This window comes from Carettochelys insculpta, chromosome 1 (genome assembly GCF_033958435.1).
Source record: "Carettochelys insculpta isolate YL-2023 chromosome 1, ASM3395843v1, whole genome shotgun sequence".
NCBI lineage: Eukaryota > Metazoa > Chordata > Testudines > Carettochelyidae > Carettochelys > Carettochelys insculpta.
Window position 1 is genome coordinate 124,526,465 of NC_134137.1, and position 17,843 is coordinate 124,544,307.

Genomic DNA, 17,843 nt, shown 5'->3' on the forward strand with positions numbered 1-17,843 from the left:
AGGGGCGACCACGGCAGTATAGGCACTGTTCTTGGGAAGGTGACCTAGACCACTCCCTTGGTGCATACCCTCTGCGTCTGGGGAAGAGAGATCGTCGAGAGATCTGGGACACTGGAGAGAGCGATTTTGGATAGTATTCCAGCGGCTCAAACCCCAGGAAGGGTGAAGGTGGTCCCAGCCAGGGCGAGGCTGGTTGTAAAAATGGAGACGGGGGCTCCGGGTAAGCTAGGGGGGACCCCTGCCTTCTGGTTGGAGTCTGCAGCATAAGCGGAGGGCTAAAAGAAAGCAACTCCGCAGCCCTGTCTGGAGAGGGGCTGCGGCGCCTCGTTTTGTGTGCAGCCTTCCCCCTCCCTTGAGGAAGTAACTCCGCCCCCTGGCGTGTAGGGGATCTCGGCCCCGTCCGCACCGTGCTCGGCACGCTCATGGGCGGTGCCGCACGGGCGGTGTCCTCCGGTGCCTGCGGGCTGTGTGCCTGCGCGCTCTGCACCGCCGGTTCCCCAGGGGTCGGTGCCGCTGCCTGCGGTGCCGCCGGTACCGGCGCTTGTTTAGCCGCCGCCCTGCCTGCGGTGCGGGGTGGCTGTTTGCTTATCGGAGGCTGAGCCGCTTCCACGTGGCTCTCCGTGCCGCCGCCGATCAGCTGTTGCTGCGGCTGGGGGCTGCGCGCTCCTTCCGTCCCGCTCGCTGTTGCTGCCGGCAGGGATCGGGCTGGGGAGGCTTTCCTCCATTTTTGCGCTGATGGGGTGAGGGAGGCGGCTTTCCTTTTATGGGCCCCGGAGGGTCCCTCCTGCTGCGGCCGCTCTGGCACGTCTGGCTGGAGGGCCTTGTCGAAGAGCAGCATTTTAAGCCGCATCTCCCTGTCCTTCCTTGCTCTGGCTGTTAGTTTTGCACAGAAGGAGCATTTCTGCGTGACATGGGACTCCCCCAGGCACCTTATGCAGAGACTGTGCCCATCAGACGCTGGCATTGCCTCTCGGCAGGAATCACATTTCTTAAATCCTGAAGAGGGCATTGTTGGTGAGTCTTTCAGTTGTTAATGGGTACTTAGCACCTTCTCTGTGCTGTTTTTCCCCTTCTCTGATAGCCTGCCACGGCAGGAGGGCTGATGGCCCTAGGCTCCTGGCCTCCGGTGTTCCGCTTGTTACTGGGACTGGACTGAATGCCGTCCCGCTTGTTATTTTTCAAAAAAAACAAACAACAACTGGCTAACTTGCAGTAGCCTAAGAACTTGAAAAGTTTAAAGAAAAAACAGTTAAAACCATTGAATACGCTAACTTGGCCTTAGCCTAGTTCGGATTCCGTCTGCAGCCGACGGCGGTTAAGAGGAACTGGCGGGGACCGGATCGCGCACGTGGCCAGGAGCGCGCAAGGGAGCGGCACACGCCGGCGCATGTGCGGTCCGGCAGAAACTGCTTGGAAGATCCGATCTGCGGCGCTGGGCGAGCCCGACACCTATTGTGGAGCACCCACAGGGACACTCGAAGAAGCAGCAAGTAATACAATTCAATTTGACTTTAACCACTGTAAACAATACAGGTTGAACCCCTGATCTTGCACTCTTGAGACCTGACCAGTGCTGGATGAGAGAATTTGCTGGACAACAACAAGTCAGTATTTTTTAGCACATTACCAACACTTCTACTGTTTACTGGGCTCTTAGAAGACATTTAGAGGTAACAGCTAAATAACAGCACAGAACACAGAGCCAGGACTGCTATCTGTAAACAAATTTTATGGTGCCATGGAAAATTTGGCCACATTCACAATAAGGGGTCTCCTAGCAAACTAAAAACATGCCGGATTACAGATGTTGCCAGACAAGAGAGTTCCGGATTACAGAGTTTCAAACTGTAGTACTTCTTTTATGAGTCTAATTAACAGTCTAATTAACAGTCTAATTAACATCGACTAAGAGCCAAAGACAACTATCAGCTGTATCTAAGTCTTAAATATGACTCTATTCACTTATGGGAGAACTACAATGTACTCAGAACAGTGAAGGAAAAAGCTTTAACACTTTTTTTTAGGATCTTAATTTATAAGCACTGAAGAACATAGAACAGAAAGAATACCATACAATTCATCCAATTAGCTTTCTACCATCTTCAGTTCTGAGACTGAGGCTAGAGACAACTCACCTTTGGCACACCGTTAAAGGATCCAGACAGAGACAGGCAGAATTCGCCAATAAAAATATGTTCACAGAACGTCTCTGAAACAGCAAAGATGCAGATATTACAATTCTAGCATAAGTTTACCTCAGTATTTTTATCTATGGATTAGCTTTATGAAATTTTCATAAGGAAATCTATACAAACAGGGAAAGTACAGTGTGTCACAATTTAAGTTAATTTGTTAGACTTATTCTGTGTGATGTAATAAACCAAAAAATTCCTTCTTTTCAAAAGAAGAGCTATGTACAGGACTATGTAGTCTCTCCAAATCATAAAAAAAAGCATGCTGTGAGTGGCAATCGGAGTATAAAACTGAAGTAAAATTACAATAAACTAAGCTGACCAAATTTGTCAGTGCAATTAACTTCTGCCCCTTATTGTTTATAATAGCATTTGCCACCGTCTCCCATGTTTAAAAAATGCCATATAATAAATATTGTTAACTATACCTGAGTAAATTTTTAGTAATATAATATTATAAAAAGGACTATAAAGGGTTTGAACAGTCATTGTCAATTTTAATTACATTTCAAATCCTGTAGGATGGCTGACAGTTCACATATTGCAAATCCATTAGTATATGGCTGGTAGTACTGTGTTCCCAAAATGCTAAGAGACACCCTCAGAAATAGCTAGCTCAGTTTTAAACAAACAAAACAAACAAAAAATTCCAATTTAAGCAAAGAAAAAGTATAAGAACTTTGTTAGGTTCCTTCTTGTTATATAATTTTTAGTTCATAAAAATTACTTCTCTGGTGGAATGTCCTTGTTTGGTGGATGTATAGATTGCATCATGAAATGGTTACCAAAATATTGCACAAGAACCAGCTTCAATACAATAATAAAGTATCATCTGATCAAACACGCACACCGTTGTCATCTACTGCTCCATGTTAGAGCTCGTAAGAAGCAACATCAAACTACAACCCATATTCAAGGAAGACCTACCCTGAAAGAAATTTTTTCACAGCCATATTTTCTGCCCTTCAAATAACCCCCCAAATCTCTCCAAGCTCCCCCATAAATCAGGACACACCAAATCAAAGCTGCCAGATCCTGCCAGAACAACAGATGCAAAACCTACAGACATATTTCCATTTGCTGCACTCTAATTAATTGACATAGAAAAATGATTAAAGACAAAACACCACATGTGGGTGAATGTGTTACAAAGTGCTCCCACTATATCTGGTCAGGGAGGCATTTGTCTCAAAAAGAAGTACAGCTAAATAAATGAAGCAATATTAACTAGCGCCTTAGAGGGGACAGATAGCAGCCTCCTCCCCATACTAATTAAAAATTCTCTAACACCCTATTAAGTCTGTACCAGAAGAATATCCTGGATTAAATGCGGAAAAAGCCTCTATGTTTTCACTTCTAAAGTCCATCTCTAATCCTAGCCCTTTCCCCCAGTCCTCCACATACTTTAAATCAGGGGTGAGAAACTTTGGGCCTTCAGCTTGCCTTGATCTGGCCCCCGAGGCTTGGGGTTGCCCCCAGTGAGTATCCAGACCACTGCAGGGTGGAGGGTATGTTGCCCCAAATCTTGTGGTCTGGATTTAGGCGAGAAAGGGCCAGATCCAGCACAAGGGCTCTGTCAGGGGGCAGGAAAACGGCTTTGTGTGCTGCTGCCTTCCTCTTCCCACAGCTAGAAGGACAGCAGCATGAAGTGCTGCCTGGAGGCTTTTCTCTCCAGCCAAGAGGACAAGTGCCTTGGTGCTGCCCAGGAGCAGTGGAGAACACAGAGCCCCGAGAGCCCCCAGGGAGCTGCACCAGGTAGAGCAAACCCCTCCCGCCCAAACCCCCAAACCCACTCCTGCTCTCTCCCCATCCCCCAACCTATTTCTGCATCCACCCTGACCCCATACCACAAGCCTGCTTCCTGGAAGCCCTTCCCACAAATAAGTCCACATTTTTGGCTCTACCCCAAGCTCTGGGGCTGGTGTATGAGGGGAATGAGGAGAATATCCTTTTAAGTCGGGGACCTTGTCAGTGAGGTGGGTTTTGTTTTTTTTTTTTTTGTTTTGAGGGAGGATTTGCTTCTCATTTGTCTCTCTCCCCACAACAACTAATTTGTCTGTGGGTTTCAGGGGAGACAGAGTATAGACATGGATGGGAGAGAGCTCAGCCATCAACTTACCTTGTCTTTACTAGCCCCACTAAATCAGTATTGCTGTATTAATCCCAGCAGGGATGATTTAGCCAGAAATATATCCAAGCCCCAACAATGACACAAAACACTAGCATAAGATAGAGGCTGATCTTCTCTTGGCTCCATTGTAGTTTTTGTCTCCTGTGAAAATTTAGCTTGCTACAGGAAGGATGTAGGAAGCTACGCTGTTATATTGTTAAATTGAGAACCACCTCCTTCAAACAACTAATTTTTGCCCCAGCCAAAAATCTTCACAGGCTAAAATAAGAAGTGTGGGAGCTGCAAAACTTCTGCCAATTTAAGGAAGATTATTTGGATCTCAAAAAATGCTACATAAAAAATGCAGGACTTAAAGATAATGCATTACAAGAATATTTCAATTACTAGAAAAGAAAAGTATTTTCCCCAAGATTCAGAATATTGAAACAAAGATTTGGACTGGAGAATATGTATCCCTAATACAAGGTTTAACAACAGTAGAGCTCTCTAAAATATTAATTGTAAATAGGCTAAAAGCCATTTTAACACATTAGCACCTGGGGTCTGAAAACTCAGATGACCAGGAAAAATTTTTTTCTCTTCATGAACAAAATGAACTCCTGTTTAAAGAAAGTTATATAGGATGTACTGTGTTCTCATTCACGAGAACAATAAGCCCTGTTTTTCAAAAACAGTTTTTGAGTTTGAGGTAAAGAAAAGCAAGTCTTGAATATACAGGTTGAACCTCTCTGGTCTGGGACTCTATGGTCCAGCAACATCTGATCCAGCAGAAAGAGGAGCCAGGAGGTCAGGGTAAGGCCACAGACCCTGGAGGCCAAGAGAGGAACTCAGCAGCATCTGCTGATAGACCACAGGAGAGCCCAGAGTCCAGCAGCAGAGATGCTGGAAATTACCTCCTCTTGTCCAGCAAACTTCTGCCTTCGGGTCTGGTCATGTCCTCAAGATGCCGAAACAAACCTTTAGTTGAAATTTCCGGGACTTTAAATACCATTAATATTCCACCCTTTGGTCCTGGATACAAAAAGATATAATGATCCAAAGACATTAAAATATGACTGAAGACTAGGGCTATTCATTATTCTCTCTAACATCCTGCAGGTTAGGATACTTTTTGCCAGACAAACACTTAACCATACAAAAGTAAAGCAGAAGATGCTGACAATGGAAAAAAAGGAAATTTTTACTTGGAACTGATTTAAAATGTCAATGTATCCAGTTTATTTTCCTGTTCTGGAATAAAACAAGTAAAATAATATTTTTTAGAAAACAATGCACACTATCATACAAAATGATGTGGTCAAAATTTCTAGTTCTCTCTCAAGAAAAATCTTTGAATCATTGTAGATAATTCTCTGGAAACACCCACTCAACGTGCAGCAGTGGGCAACAAAGCTAACAACGTGCAGAAGCATTAGAAAAGAGATACATAAGACAGAAAATATCATAATGCCACTACATAAACCCATGATATGCCCTAAATGCTACACACAGTTCTAATCACCCCATCATGAAAAAGTTATATTACAAATAGAAAAGGAACAGAGAAGGGCAACAAAAACAATGAAGGGTATTGGACAATTCTGGAGGCCTGAGACCTGATTAACCCCCACATCCAAATATTACAACAGTCTAGGGGGAAACAAAGTTTCACACTAAAATTTGGGGGTGAGGAAAAGAATACGCTCTTTCTGGTAAAAACAAACAGATACACACAGAAACGTCCCAAGTGCAAGTTTTGCCCACCAAGAGCGTAAAAGTACCGGGAAGTTAGGGAGGATACAAAAAAAAAAAAAAAAAGAGGCTCAGCAAATGGTAAGATAAGCTCTGCTCAGTCAACCTGTGAAATTTATTACTGGGGTGTTGTGAAAACCAAGAGCATAACTGTGTCACAAAAAGAACTGGATAAATTCATGGAGGACAGTCTCAGGTAGTAGCCATGTTAGTCTGTAACTTCACAAAAACAATCTGTCCTATAGCACCTTAAAGACTAAATTTGTGTATTAGGTGCTTTCGTGGGTAAGACCCACTTCATCAGAACCATGGAGGATAGGTATATCAAAAGCCACTAGCCAAGACAGATGGGGATCCAACACCATATTCCAGGTAGCCCTGGGCCTCTTTTGCTAGGGGTGGATGGACAGGTAGATCACTGTTAAATTGCCCTGTTCTCTCCCTTTCCTGTGATGCATCTGGCACTGACCACCAACAGATGACAGGATACCAGGCTAGATGACTACTCTTTTGGTCACATTACACATTTAATTTTCTGAACCATTTCTAAATTTACTGAACAGTGGTAAGGATTTTGTGAATTGTATTTCTCTTGACTCACATGAGAAATTAAACAGTTCCCTTGAAACACTGCGAAAATTACATCGTTCACAACGGAAGCCAACAACAGAATCAAAAGCATACCACTGGTCTCTAAAACAAAGACTGGGAAATGAGCAAAATCTAATACTATATGATAAAGAATACAACCAGCTGAAGTGCCTCACATATGAAGATAATGGGACTCAAATAAAATTATTCTGATTTACACCAAAGTCCTGAAGATACAAATAAGAAAAAGTGAACAGAAGAACGAGTTGAGAAATATGCACATAGAGTAGGGTATCAGATGGAAGTGAAGGTACAAACATGGAAGGAAGAGGGTAGATGTAATACGCACTTTAAAACAACTGCATTGTCATTTGTCTTTCAAACAATAACATATTCAGATCAAAAACTCTCATTCGTATCTTTTACAAGGCTCAGCATTCAATTTGCAACATCTTAAAAATGAGGATAAGGAATGTGAACTTTATTTTGGGGCCACAGGGTCTAAGGAACAGTCTTGAGGCAAGGACCACAGCTGTTCAAAACTGAAGGAATCACTTTGGATACAATGTTAGCCAATAACAGGCATAAAATGACTGTTTTAATTCATGCATCAAGAAATAAATATTCAATGATAAACATTAGCCAAAATCACACCATTCCTAACCATTTTACAGGTACAGTTTAAGATTAGCATTTTTGCATTCATACTTTATGAAGCACATTCAAAAAAAGATAGCGGGAAAGCAGATTATAGATCTTTTAATTAATCTACCTCTTCTTCAGCTCCACTGTTAAAATCCATTTTCACTTTTGTAAGGATTGTTTTAAATCACATCCTCTCAGGCTTTCCCAATTCTTGATTCTCCCATGTTCAAATTAACACAAAGTAAAATATCTTTGTGGTGTATTAAGTATAAATTGTCTACCCATAATGCTATATTGTGTAACCTAGGGATTTTAATGCTAAGGATAATTAGTTCAAGTGTCTCTGAAAACTATTGTAAAATTCGGTGCATGACATGTAGCCAGTAGCCTTCTTGGAAGCAACTGTAAAGCAACACCTCACCACGCACTGTTCCTGCAAGGATGATCATGGAGGGCAGCTTGCCAGTGCACTGCACCACTAACGCTAATTATCCCTATTAAACATTACCTTCTTTGTAACTGACTGAAACATCCTGCAACTACACATTCAGCTAGACCTATCAGAAATGTTCCAATGCTAGACAGGTATTTCAGATCAGGTAACTGTTTCAGTATTGGATACATCTGAACATGGGAGCTATCATATATTCATGGCAAATATAACTAATGTCCACGAAGCAGTATCTGGATCAGTGATTTTCAACCAGTGTGTCACAACACACTGGTGCGCTGCAAGAACTGTCCAAGTGTGCTGTGAAATTTAATCAATTTTCTTCTTGCTGCAGCTCTTTGCAGAGCCACCACAAGGGGAAATGCCAACCACGCAGGACCTCATTCATGCTGGGACGCAGCTGAACTGCTGCTTCCCAGCCCAAATGAGCTGGCTTGGAGAACACACCCACCTCCCTGCTATGGGAGGGGGGTGGGAGGGCAGGAGCCTACTGAAGCTGGGACACCGCTTAAATGACGTGTCCCAGCTCCAGTGGGCTGGCGGGGCAGGGAGGCTGCTTTCTGGAGCTACCTCCCCAAAACCAGGAGCAATCAAGTAGCCAATGAAATTTTCAGCAGTTACTTAATTACTCAACATCCATAGCACGGCCTTGAACAGATTTTCAAAGTGTGTATGTGCTCACTGAGACAGTGCATTCTGTGGTAGATTTGAAATAGTGCATTTGATCCCTGTTTAGCTTGTTATATGCACTGTGTAGCAAACCTCTCTATAGTTAAAGACCACAACCATTGCAATAACAGAGAGGGAGCTGTGTTAGTCTATATACTAGCAAAACAAAAAAGTAGTCAAGTAACACTTTAAGACTAACAAAATAATTAGGTGAGCTTTCGTGGGACAGAGACTCACTTCTTCAGACCATAGCCATACCAGAACAGACTCAATATTTAAGGCGCAGAGAACCAAAAACAGTAATCAAGGAGGACAAAATCAGAAAAAAATGATCAAGGTGAGCAAATCAGAGAGAGATTTTCTCTGATTTGCTCACCTTGATCATTTTTTTTCTGATTTTGTCCTCCTTGATTACTGTTTTTGGTTCTCTGCGCCTTAAATATTGAGTCTGTTCTGGTATGGCTATGGTCTGAAGAAGTGTGTCTCTGTCCCACGAAAGCTCACCTAATAAATTATTTTGTTAGTCTTTAAAGTGCTACTTGACTGCTTTTTTTGTTTTGACAACCATAGTAAATATAAGTAAATGTCAATTCAGCTGAAAAACGTGGACATGCCATGAAATTGTTAGTCTCATTGAAGTGTGCCATATTACTGAGGCTGGGAACCACTGATCTAGATCAAGTATCTCAACCACAATTTACCTTAATGCCATCCCTCAAGTCCTCCTAGCAAGCCAGTGGGCAGCTGCCTCTGCCATTGGCTCTGAAGTGGTGGGGGGCTCCCTGCATTTGCACCAAGGTCCACACTTTAGGGAAGGAGGGACCCTGGCAGCAACCCCAACTGTTATGTAGAAAAAGAACAGTCCCCCATACTCAGGTTAGACCACAGTTTGGGCTGGGGCCAGCAGAAGTGTTTCCCCCACCGACACTCACCATGGCAGCAGAGGTCAAGGAAGTAGAGTGACGCAGCGGCCTGATCAACTAGGCCGCCATCTCCAAGGCAAGCCTGGTCACTCCGTTTCATTGCAGCTCCTGCTGTTGAGGTGAGTGGAGAAGCGGGAGGAGAACCCCAGCAGCCACTCTGCACCAGCCCCGGCCCCTCCTCTTCCATAATCCCCAAAGCCACATGCTAACTTAGGAGAGAACGTTTGGGAGAAAAGAAGCAATGCAGCTAGGGCAGCAGTGGTAAAAAGAAACAGGATGAAGGTGAGACAGGGATGGGGCTTGACAAAAGAGTACAGACACTAGTATTCACTGTAACCTGAGCACTTGAGTGGCCGCCCAGTAGAGATTTAGGTGCTGCCCAGATGGTTAGCAGAGCCCTCAAAGCCATTCACAGCATGCAGCATATGTTTCTATTGGTGGTGCACATAGAGAAGTTACTCACCTGTAGTAACGATGGTTCTTCGAGATGTGTCCCCGTGGGTGCTCCACAATAGGTTCCTTCAGTTGGTCCCCGTGGGTGCTCCACAATAGGTGTTGGGGTCGCCCGGCGCCGCAGATCGGAAGTCTTCCAGCAGTTTCTCCTGGATCGCGCATGTGCCGGCAAGCGCCATCCCTCTGCGCGCCCCCGGCCGTGTGCGCGATCCGGTCATCGCCAGTTCCTTGACCAACTACCTCGGATGCTCCTGAAAAACACTAGACAGAGATCCGAAGCAAGGAGGATGGGCGGGTGGTGGAGCACCCACAGACACATCTCGAAGAACCATCGTTACTACAGGTGAGTGACTTCTCTTTCTTCTTCGAGTGGTCCCCGTGGGTGCTCCACAATAGATGACTACCCAGCAGTAACCCAAGTAAGGAGGTGGATAATCGGTTGATGTGCAGCTTGCCCCCGAGAGGACTGCTGTCGACAGATGGGTATCCTCTTCGAATACCTGAGGCAGGGCATAATGCTCGGCGAAGGTGTCGTAGGAAGATCAGGTCGCCGCTCTACAGATGTCTTTTAATGCAATGCCCTTGAAGAAGGCTGTTGACGCCGCCACCGCCCTGGTGGAGTGAGCCCTGGGCGGGGCCAGCAAAGGAGTAGTTTGAAGCTCGTAACACATTTTTATACAGGACACAATGTGCTTAGAGATTCTCTGTGAAGAGAGACCTTCTCCTTTTGACCTGGGAGAGAGAGAGAGAGAGACTAGGAGCCTGTCCGTTGTCCGGAAGGACTTAGTTCTGTCTATGTAGAAGGCCAACTCCCTCCTCACATTCAGGAGATGCAGGCGTGCCTCCGTGTCGGAGCTGCGAGGCTTCGGGTAAAACGAGGGTAAAACTATTGGCTCGTTAAGATTGGACTCCGAAGACACTTTTGGAACAAAGGCTAGGTGCAGCCTTAAGGTTACCGCCTCCTTTGAGAATACTGTGCAGTGCGGCGTTGCCATCACTGCCGCGAGCTCACTCACCCTGCGGGCTGATGTAGTAGCAAGGAGGAAGGTTTTTTGTTTGGTTTTTTTTTAATCATAAGGAGACGTATGGGAACTGTGGCTAATGGTTCAAAAGGTGGATGCGATAGCGTGCTGAGCACCAAGTCCAAATTCCATGATAGTGGAAGCGGTTTCCGAGGGGGGTATAGGTTTACCAGCCCCTTCTAGAACCTGGTAACAATAGGATGGGCGAATACCGTGGGCCCTTCCTCTGTACGCCGAAAGGCTGATATAGCGGCGAGGTGGACCTTTAGCGAGGATAGAGAAAACCCGCCTCTCTTGAGGTCCAATAAGTATTCTAGTGTTACAGGTATAGGAACGTCAAGGGGAGCTAACTGCTTGGTGGAACACCAGGCTGTGAATTGGAGTCCATTTCTGCTTGTAAGTCCTCCTGGTGGAGGTCCTTCGGCTACATTCCAGGACTTGTTGTACTCCCTCCGTACACGTGCTCTTTAAAGAGCTGAGCCATGGATTAGCCATGCTTGTAGGTGCAGACCCTGAGGGTGCGGGTGCACTAAGGACCCCTGAGCCTGCATGAGTAAGTCCGGTGCCACCGGTAGAGGGAGCAGTGGGCGGTCCGACATGCGCAAAAGCAAGGGAAGCCATTGCTGCTGATCCCAAGCGGGACTATGAGTATCATGCAAGCTCTCTCCCTTCTGGCTTTGTGCAAGACCTTGTGGCAAACAGATCGATCTGGGGAAACCCCCATGTACGAAAAATGCGCCGTAGCAGATCGGAGCGGATCTGCCATTCGTGCATGATTGCAAAGCGCCCGCTCAGCTGATCTGCTTTCACGGTGTGAGCGCCCGGCAAGTCCGAGGCTTTAAACATTATGTTGTTGGCGATGCACCAATTCTACAATTGGACTGCTTCCGCACATAGGGCACGGGATCGTGCTTCTCCTTGTCGATTGATGTAAAACATAGTGGAGGTATTGTCGGTATTGAATCCTGACTACTTTGCCATGTAGGTAATCTTGAAAATGTTTGCAGGCATTGAACACTGCTCTGAGCTCTGGCATGGTTATGTGCAGTGTCTCTTCTGCAGGGGACCATAGCCCTTGAGTTACCTTGTCGCCGATGTGCGCTCCCCATCCTATGTGGGAGGCATCGGTAGTAAGAAAAAATAGAAATTTGTGGTTGGTGAAAAGGCACCCCGACTATCAGATTCTCGGGGTTTTCCCACCACGCCAGGGATCTGTGCACCTCTGTTGTGGGCGACACCACCCTCTGGACAGTGTGGGATGCCGGTTTGTAAACGCTCACCAGCCAATGCTACAGGCTTGACATGTGCAACCTGGCATTCTGTACCACAAACGTAGCTGCCGCCGTATGGCCCAGCAGCTGTAGGCACATTAAGACTGGCACCGTGGGGCTGTATGTAATGACTTGCACCAGCGAACTGATTGCGCAGAAGCGGGCGTCGGGTAGGTACACCCTTGCTGTGATAAGAGTTTATGCGTGCCCCTATGAACTCTATATGTTGTGTGGGTTCAGACTTTGACTTTGCGAGGTTGATGACTAGGCTCAGCAAAGAAACGTGTCCGCTGTGACGCGTATCATGCGTGAGACCTCTGCCTTCGAGGTCCCTTTTAGCAGGCAGTCACCCAGATATGGGAAAAATAAACACCCCCGTCTGTGCAGGTAGGCTGATACCACTGCCAGGGTTTTGGTAAAGACTCTGGGGGCCGAGGAGAGGCCAAACGGAAGAACCCTGTGCTGGAAGCGCTCCTGGCCGACCATGAAGCGGAGGAAGCGTCTGTGTGCCGGGTGGATTGTTATATGAAAGTAAGCATCTCGTAAATCGAGTGCTGCAACCCAGTCTCCATCGTCCAGTGCCGTGAGTATCAAGGCAATTGTGATCATCCGAAACCGTTGCTTACGCAAGTAACTGTTGAGGCCCCGAAGATCTAATATGGCCTCCAGTGTCGTGTTTTCTTCTCTGGTAGGAAGTAGCGTGAATAAAAACCTTCCCCTGGAATTATTCCAGCACTCTTTCCACCACCCTTATGAACATAAGGTGAGTCACTTTCTGCTTGAGCCTCGCCTCGTGGCAGCATCCCTGAGGTGAGGCCTGGTGGGAGGCTTTGTCGGTGGAAGCAACTGGGAGGGGTTCGCGTAACCCGTGGCTATGATCTCCAGCACCCATATGTCTGTGGTGATCTTTTGCCATTGGGAGTGGAACAGTCTGAGGCAATGATGGAACATGAAATGAGAGTGGCATTGAGCGAGGGTATTGACAGTGCAGCCCCCGACATACCCATCAAACTTGTTGCCTTTGGGCCTGACCCGAGGGCATACGGCTTTGTTAAGAACGTCACCTAGGAGTTCTGTACTGTTGCCGCTATTGATAGCGCCCTTGGCCGTAGCCCCATTGATATTGAGCATGCTGTGGTTGTAAGCGTAGCGTCTTTGCCGAGGGTAAAAGTTTTCCCTCCTGTATGGGGGAGTATAAATGCCCGAGGTTCTAAGTGTAGCTCTCGAGTCCTTACTGGGGTGAGGGACCGAGTCGGTTGAGTCCGCAAACAGCTTTTGTGTATCAAAGGGAAGGTCCACGATCTTCGCCTGTAGGTCCCTCGAGATACCTGACGTCTGGGGCCAGGATTCTCTATGCATGACCACTGCTGTAGCCGCTGAACATGCTGCCGTGTCTGCCACATCCATGGCAATCTGGACTCCCATCCGTGATGCTGCGTAGCCCTCTTGAACCATCGCCTTTAACACCGGCTTTTTATCTTCCAGAAGTGAATCCATGAGGGGAGTAAGCCCGGAGTAATTATCAAAATTATGGTTTGCTAGGTGTGCCCATAATTTGCCACTCTCAATAGCAGGATAGGAGAGGAATATACCTTCCTGCCAAACAGCTCTAGCTTCTTAGCATCTTTGTCCGATCCCCCGATTTGTACTTAGAAGCCTTTGACCTCTGCTGGGACGACTTGACCACCAAAGAATTTGGTTGTGGGTGACTGAAGAGGAACTCCATGCCCTTTGCCGGGACGAAGTATTTCTTATCCACTCTCTTGTTCGTAGGCAGAACAGAGGCCGGAGTCTGCCATATAGTAGTGGCTGACTCCAGAATGGCTTCGTCCAGCGGAATAGCAATTTTGGATGAAGCCGGGGGTCTCAAATTTTTCAGGAGTTTGTGATGTTTCTCCTGCACCTCTGCCGTTTGAATGTCTTGCGTGAAGCCACCCTTTTAAACAACTCCTGAAACTGTTTAAAGTCATCCGGGGGAGAGACGTCACCGGGGGCCATGGCCTCATCTGGGGAGGATGAGGAGGAACCACTAAGGTAAACCTCCCTCGAACCCTCGGGTTCCTGCGGTCGATGATACCCTTGCTTGCCGGAGGATCGTGAAGGAAAGTCTCGGGGTTCTAAAATTAACTCCCCTTTAGACAACTGTGTTTCCATCCCCGATCGGGAGTGTCCACGGGGGTACTGAGCGGCCCGGGGGGTGGGGGGACCTGCCCCTCGGTGTAGGCCTGTGGTCTGTCTGTATCCAGCGTGATAAGGACGACCATGGCAGCACGGGCAAGGGTCTGGGGATGGAGACCTAGACCACTCGCGGGGTGTGTACCCCCAATGTCTGGGAGAGCGAGACCTCCGTGACGACACAGATAGAGCTGAAAACTGGCTTGTGATAGTACGCCGGGGATCCAATCCCAGAAATGGTGAAGGTGGCCCAAGCCATGGTGACATTGGTTGGAGGAACAGAGAAGGAGGTCCCACCCCGCCCACCCCCGATAGGCCGGTGGAGACACAGGCCTTCGCTGTGGCGTGTGTATCACAGGGGGAGGGCTTGGTGGTAACAGCAGCGCAGCCCTGTCCAGAGATGGACTGCGGTGCTGGGTTTTTGATGTTGCCTTGCCCCTCTGCTGCGGGGCCAGTACTGCCCCCTTCCGTGCCAGGGATCTCGGCCCCGCTGTCGGTGCCGCACGGGTATCCCCCTCCGGTGCCTGCAGGCTCCATGCCTGGCAGCCCTGCACCGCTGGTGCCGCGGGGGTCTATGCCACCTGTGGCGGTGCCGCCGGTTCTGGCGCTTGCCTGGCTCACGCTCTAGGCACCGTGCGTGCCAGCTGTTGAATAATCGGAGGCTCAGCCTCTGCCACGTGCGCTGCCGCTTGCCTGAGTATGCGGCTGGTGGCTGTGTGCTCCGCTCGTCCTGCTCGCTGCAAATGCACGGCAAGGATCGAGCCAGGGAGAGTTTCCTCTGTTTCTGCGCTGAGGGGGTCAGAGAGAAAAGCTGCCCTCCTCTTATGCAACCCAGAGGGCCGTTCTGGGTGAGGCTTCTCTGGCAAGTCTGGCTGGAGAGCCTTATCAACAAGAGCATTTTACGCCTCATCGCTCTGTCCTTCCTGGCCCTGGCTGTGAGCTTAGCACAGTGAGAACGCGTCTGGGTAAGCTGTAATTCCCCCAGGTGTCGGATGCCTTCGCTATGCCCCACCGAGGCCGGCATAGCTTCATGGCATGACTCCCGCTTTTTAAAACCTGAAGAGGCCATTGCGGTGAGTCCTTTATTGTTAATAAGGTACTTAGCACTTAATCCGTGCCTTTCCACCCCAAATAGTGATCACCGGCCTGCGGGGCAGCGGGCGGCCTAAATGGCCTTCACGTCCGCTCTTCTCTTCTCCGCTCCTCTCTTTTTTCTTTTTTTTTTTCTTTTTTTTTGCTGATATTCTCTTTGTCTTTGCTTTCTCTCTCTCTCTTTTTTTTTTTTTTGTTTAATAACCGAAACAACAAATTACACATGGAAAAAAACCACTAAGTAATCTGACTCTGGCCTTAGCCTGAGTGGATTCCGTCTGCAGCCGATGGCGGTTGAGAAGGAACTAGCGGGGACTGGATCGCGCACAGGGTGGGGGGCGCGCAGGGGGGGTGGCGCGCACCGGTGCATGCGCGATCCAGGAGAAACTGCTGGAAGATTTCCGATCTGCGGTGCCGGGTGAGCCCGACACCTATTGTGGAGCACCCATGGGGACCACTCGAAGAAGAACTGCACATACCCAGGAACACAAAATTTATTCCACCCATGGATGGAAAAAATTAGAGGGAAAAACTGATAGATACCCCCTCACCACAATGCCACAGGGATACGTGCTGGCAGCCATGCAGGCCAGACTCTGAGATTGTTCAGGATACAAACGGCCAATGGTCCCAAGTCTAGAAAAAGACTTTTTTGTCTAAAAATGACAAAGTTTGGAACCTGATAACACAAAATTTTCTTTCCATTTATTTAAATACAAAGTTAACTCAAGATACAATTACACAATATTTTCTCTTAACACTGAATAATTTCTATCAAGCTACACAATGATATTTTGCCATTCCCTTATGAAAAAGGGGACCTAAGAACATGGGGAGGCATGTTCTACACAAGTATCATCTGATTTAAAAAAAAGTATTTTAATTCATTTAAAGCCAGGCAAAGAGCACACAACTTAAAGCAGCAAGAGGTAAAAACCTTCCATGTAAACAATATTTTGACCCTAATTTTATATAGGGAGGCAGAAATATAATTGTTTTGTTACTATATGTTTTGATATAGTCAGAAAAAACAAAATTGGAAGTCCATCCATATATTGTATAGTCTACACAAGTCAATTTAATATTCTTTGAAAACACTCAAACAGGAAAAAATAAAAGATGGAATGTGAAATTCAGCACAAAAATAGCCATCAACTATATGCTCGGCAGTGTATTACTAAAAAAATTCAATATGAATGCTGGTCTAATTAGTAGAAACAAAAACTGCATCTGGCCTACACTTAATTTTATTCCTGCATATGAACTCATGTTGTCTTCGAAGTTTGACATGTGCACAATGTCATGCACCTTGAAAAGGATAGATGTTTTTAAATCCATTTCACAATGTCCCACCCTCATTCACTACTAAACTAAAAGTAGTAACACCATTAACTTTTTAAAGGGAGAGTGTGAATGAGTTGTTTTATGTTAATTAAAATGTGACTTTTTACCTCCAAAGGAAATTGACAATTCGCTATACTAACAAGCTGAATCAGAGAGATGAGGCATGTTATATTATGTGCTCTTTGTAGAGTTTTTACAGAACAGTCGAGCTGGAAAATAAGACCTGGCATAAGGAAAACAAATTAATTGCTTTCTAAATTATACAGATACTGACTACAATTAAATGTTAACATTTCCACTGTAAATTTTGTTTTGTAATTTGCATCAAGATGAAACTTGTCATAGCTTAGACCAGACAGGACACATTTCTAAACCACTTTATTTAAATTGGTTTAGGCATTTTATATGGAGAAACAGCAACATTATGGTGTCAGGGTATTACTAACAAAAGATAGATAGCAATTGCCAAATCTTTTCTTTTAGTACTTTAAAGGGGAAAATTATTTACCTTGGACCTGGTCTACACAACAGAGTTTTGTCAACAAAAGGCAGCTTTTCCCTACAAAAGAGTGGCAACATACACATTACATGTGACTTTTGGTGGAAAAACTCCCCTTTTGGCAAAAAAATATAACCACCTTGACAAGAGACATAGGACTTTGCCAGACAAAGTTTTATCAAAATTTCAGTGGACACATGGTACTTAATTTTATCATAATAAATGGCCTCAAAGAGGTATCCCATAATGCTCATTCTGACCGCTCTTGTTAGCACTTTGGACTCCATTGCTCTGGAGCCAAGCAAACATCCCTCCGCTTTAAAGGTCAGTGAGCTTTCGAAATTCCATTTACTGTTTGCTCCACATGGAGAGTTCCCATTGCATTTTTCCAGCTGACCATGGCGCAAGTGTTCTCCCACACTGAACACAACACAGTTGTCAGAATGTATGTATGGGGTGAGAAGGCTGTCCAGTCCCAGTTGTCCTACAGCCACAGAAATTTCAATACCTAGGGTTAAATGTTTGTGTAAACAGGGCTACAATCAAGACACAGGACAGTGCAGAGCCAAGATAAAAAGAGCTGAGGCAGGTATACCAGAAAGCATAAACTTCACTCAGATGTTACACTAAAGACCTGCCCCTTGTACAAGGAGC

At 46.3% G+C, this 17,843-nt stretch overlaps 1 protein-coding gene across 2 annotated transcripts in view; it reads right to left on the bottom strand.

The window, feature by feature from the left end:
• The window catches only part of NCK2 (NCK adaptor protein 2), a 165,738-nt gene that overhangs the window by 111,432 nt on the left and 36,463 nt on the right, over positions 1 to 17,843 (bottom strand). Inside the window, exon 2 of one of the 2 annotated variants that reach the window (XM_074983256.1) lies at positions 2,136 to 2,209. The exons of the other annotated variant lie outside the window; for it this stretch is intronic. The gene's annotated coding sequence lies outside the window, so the exon portion shown is untranslated. The remainder of the gene's footprint in view (positions 1 to 2,135; positions 2,210 to 17,843) is intronic. 2 annotated transcript variants of the gene reach the window in all.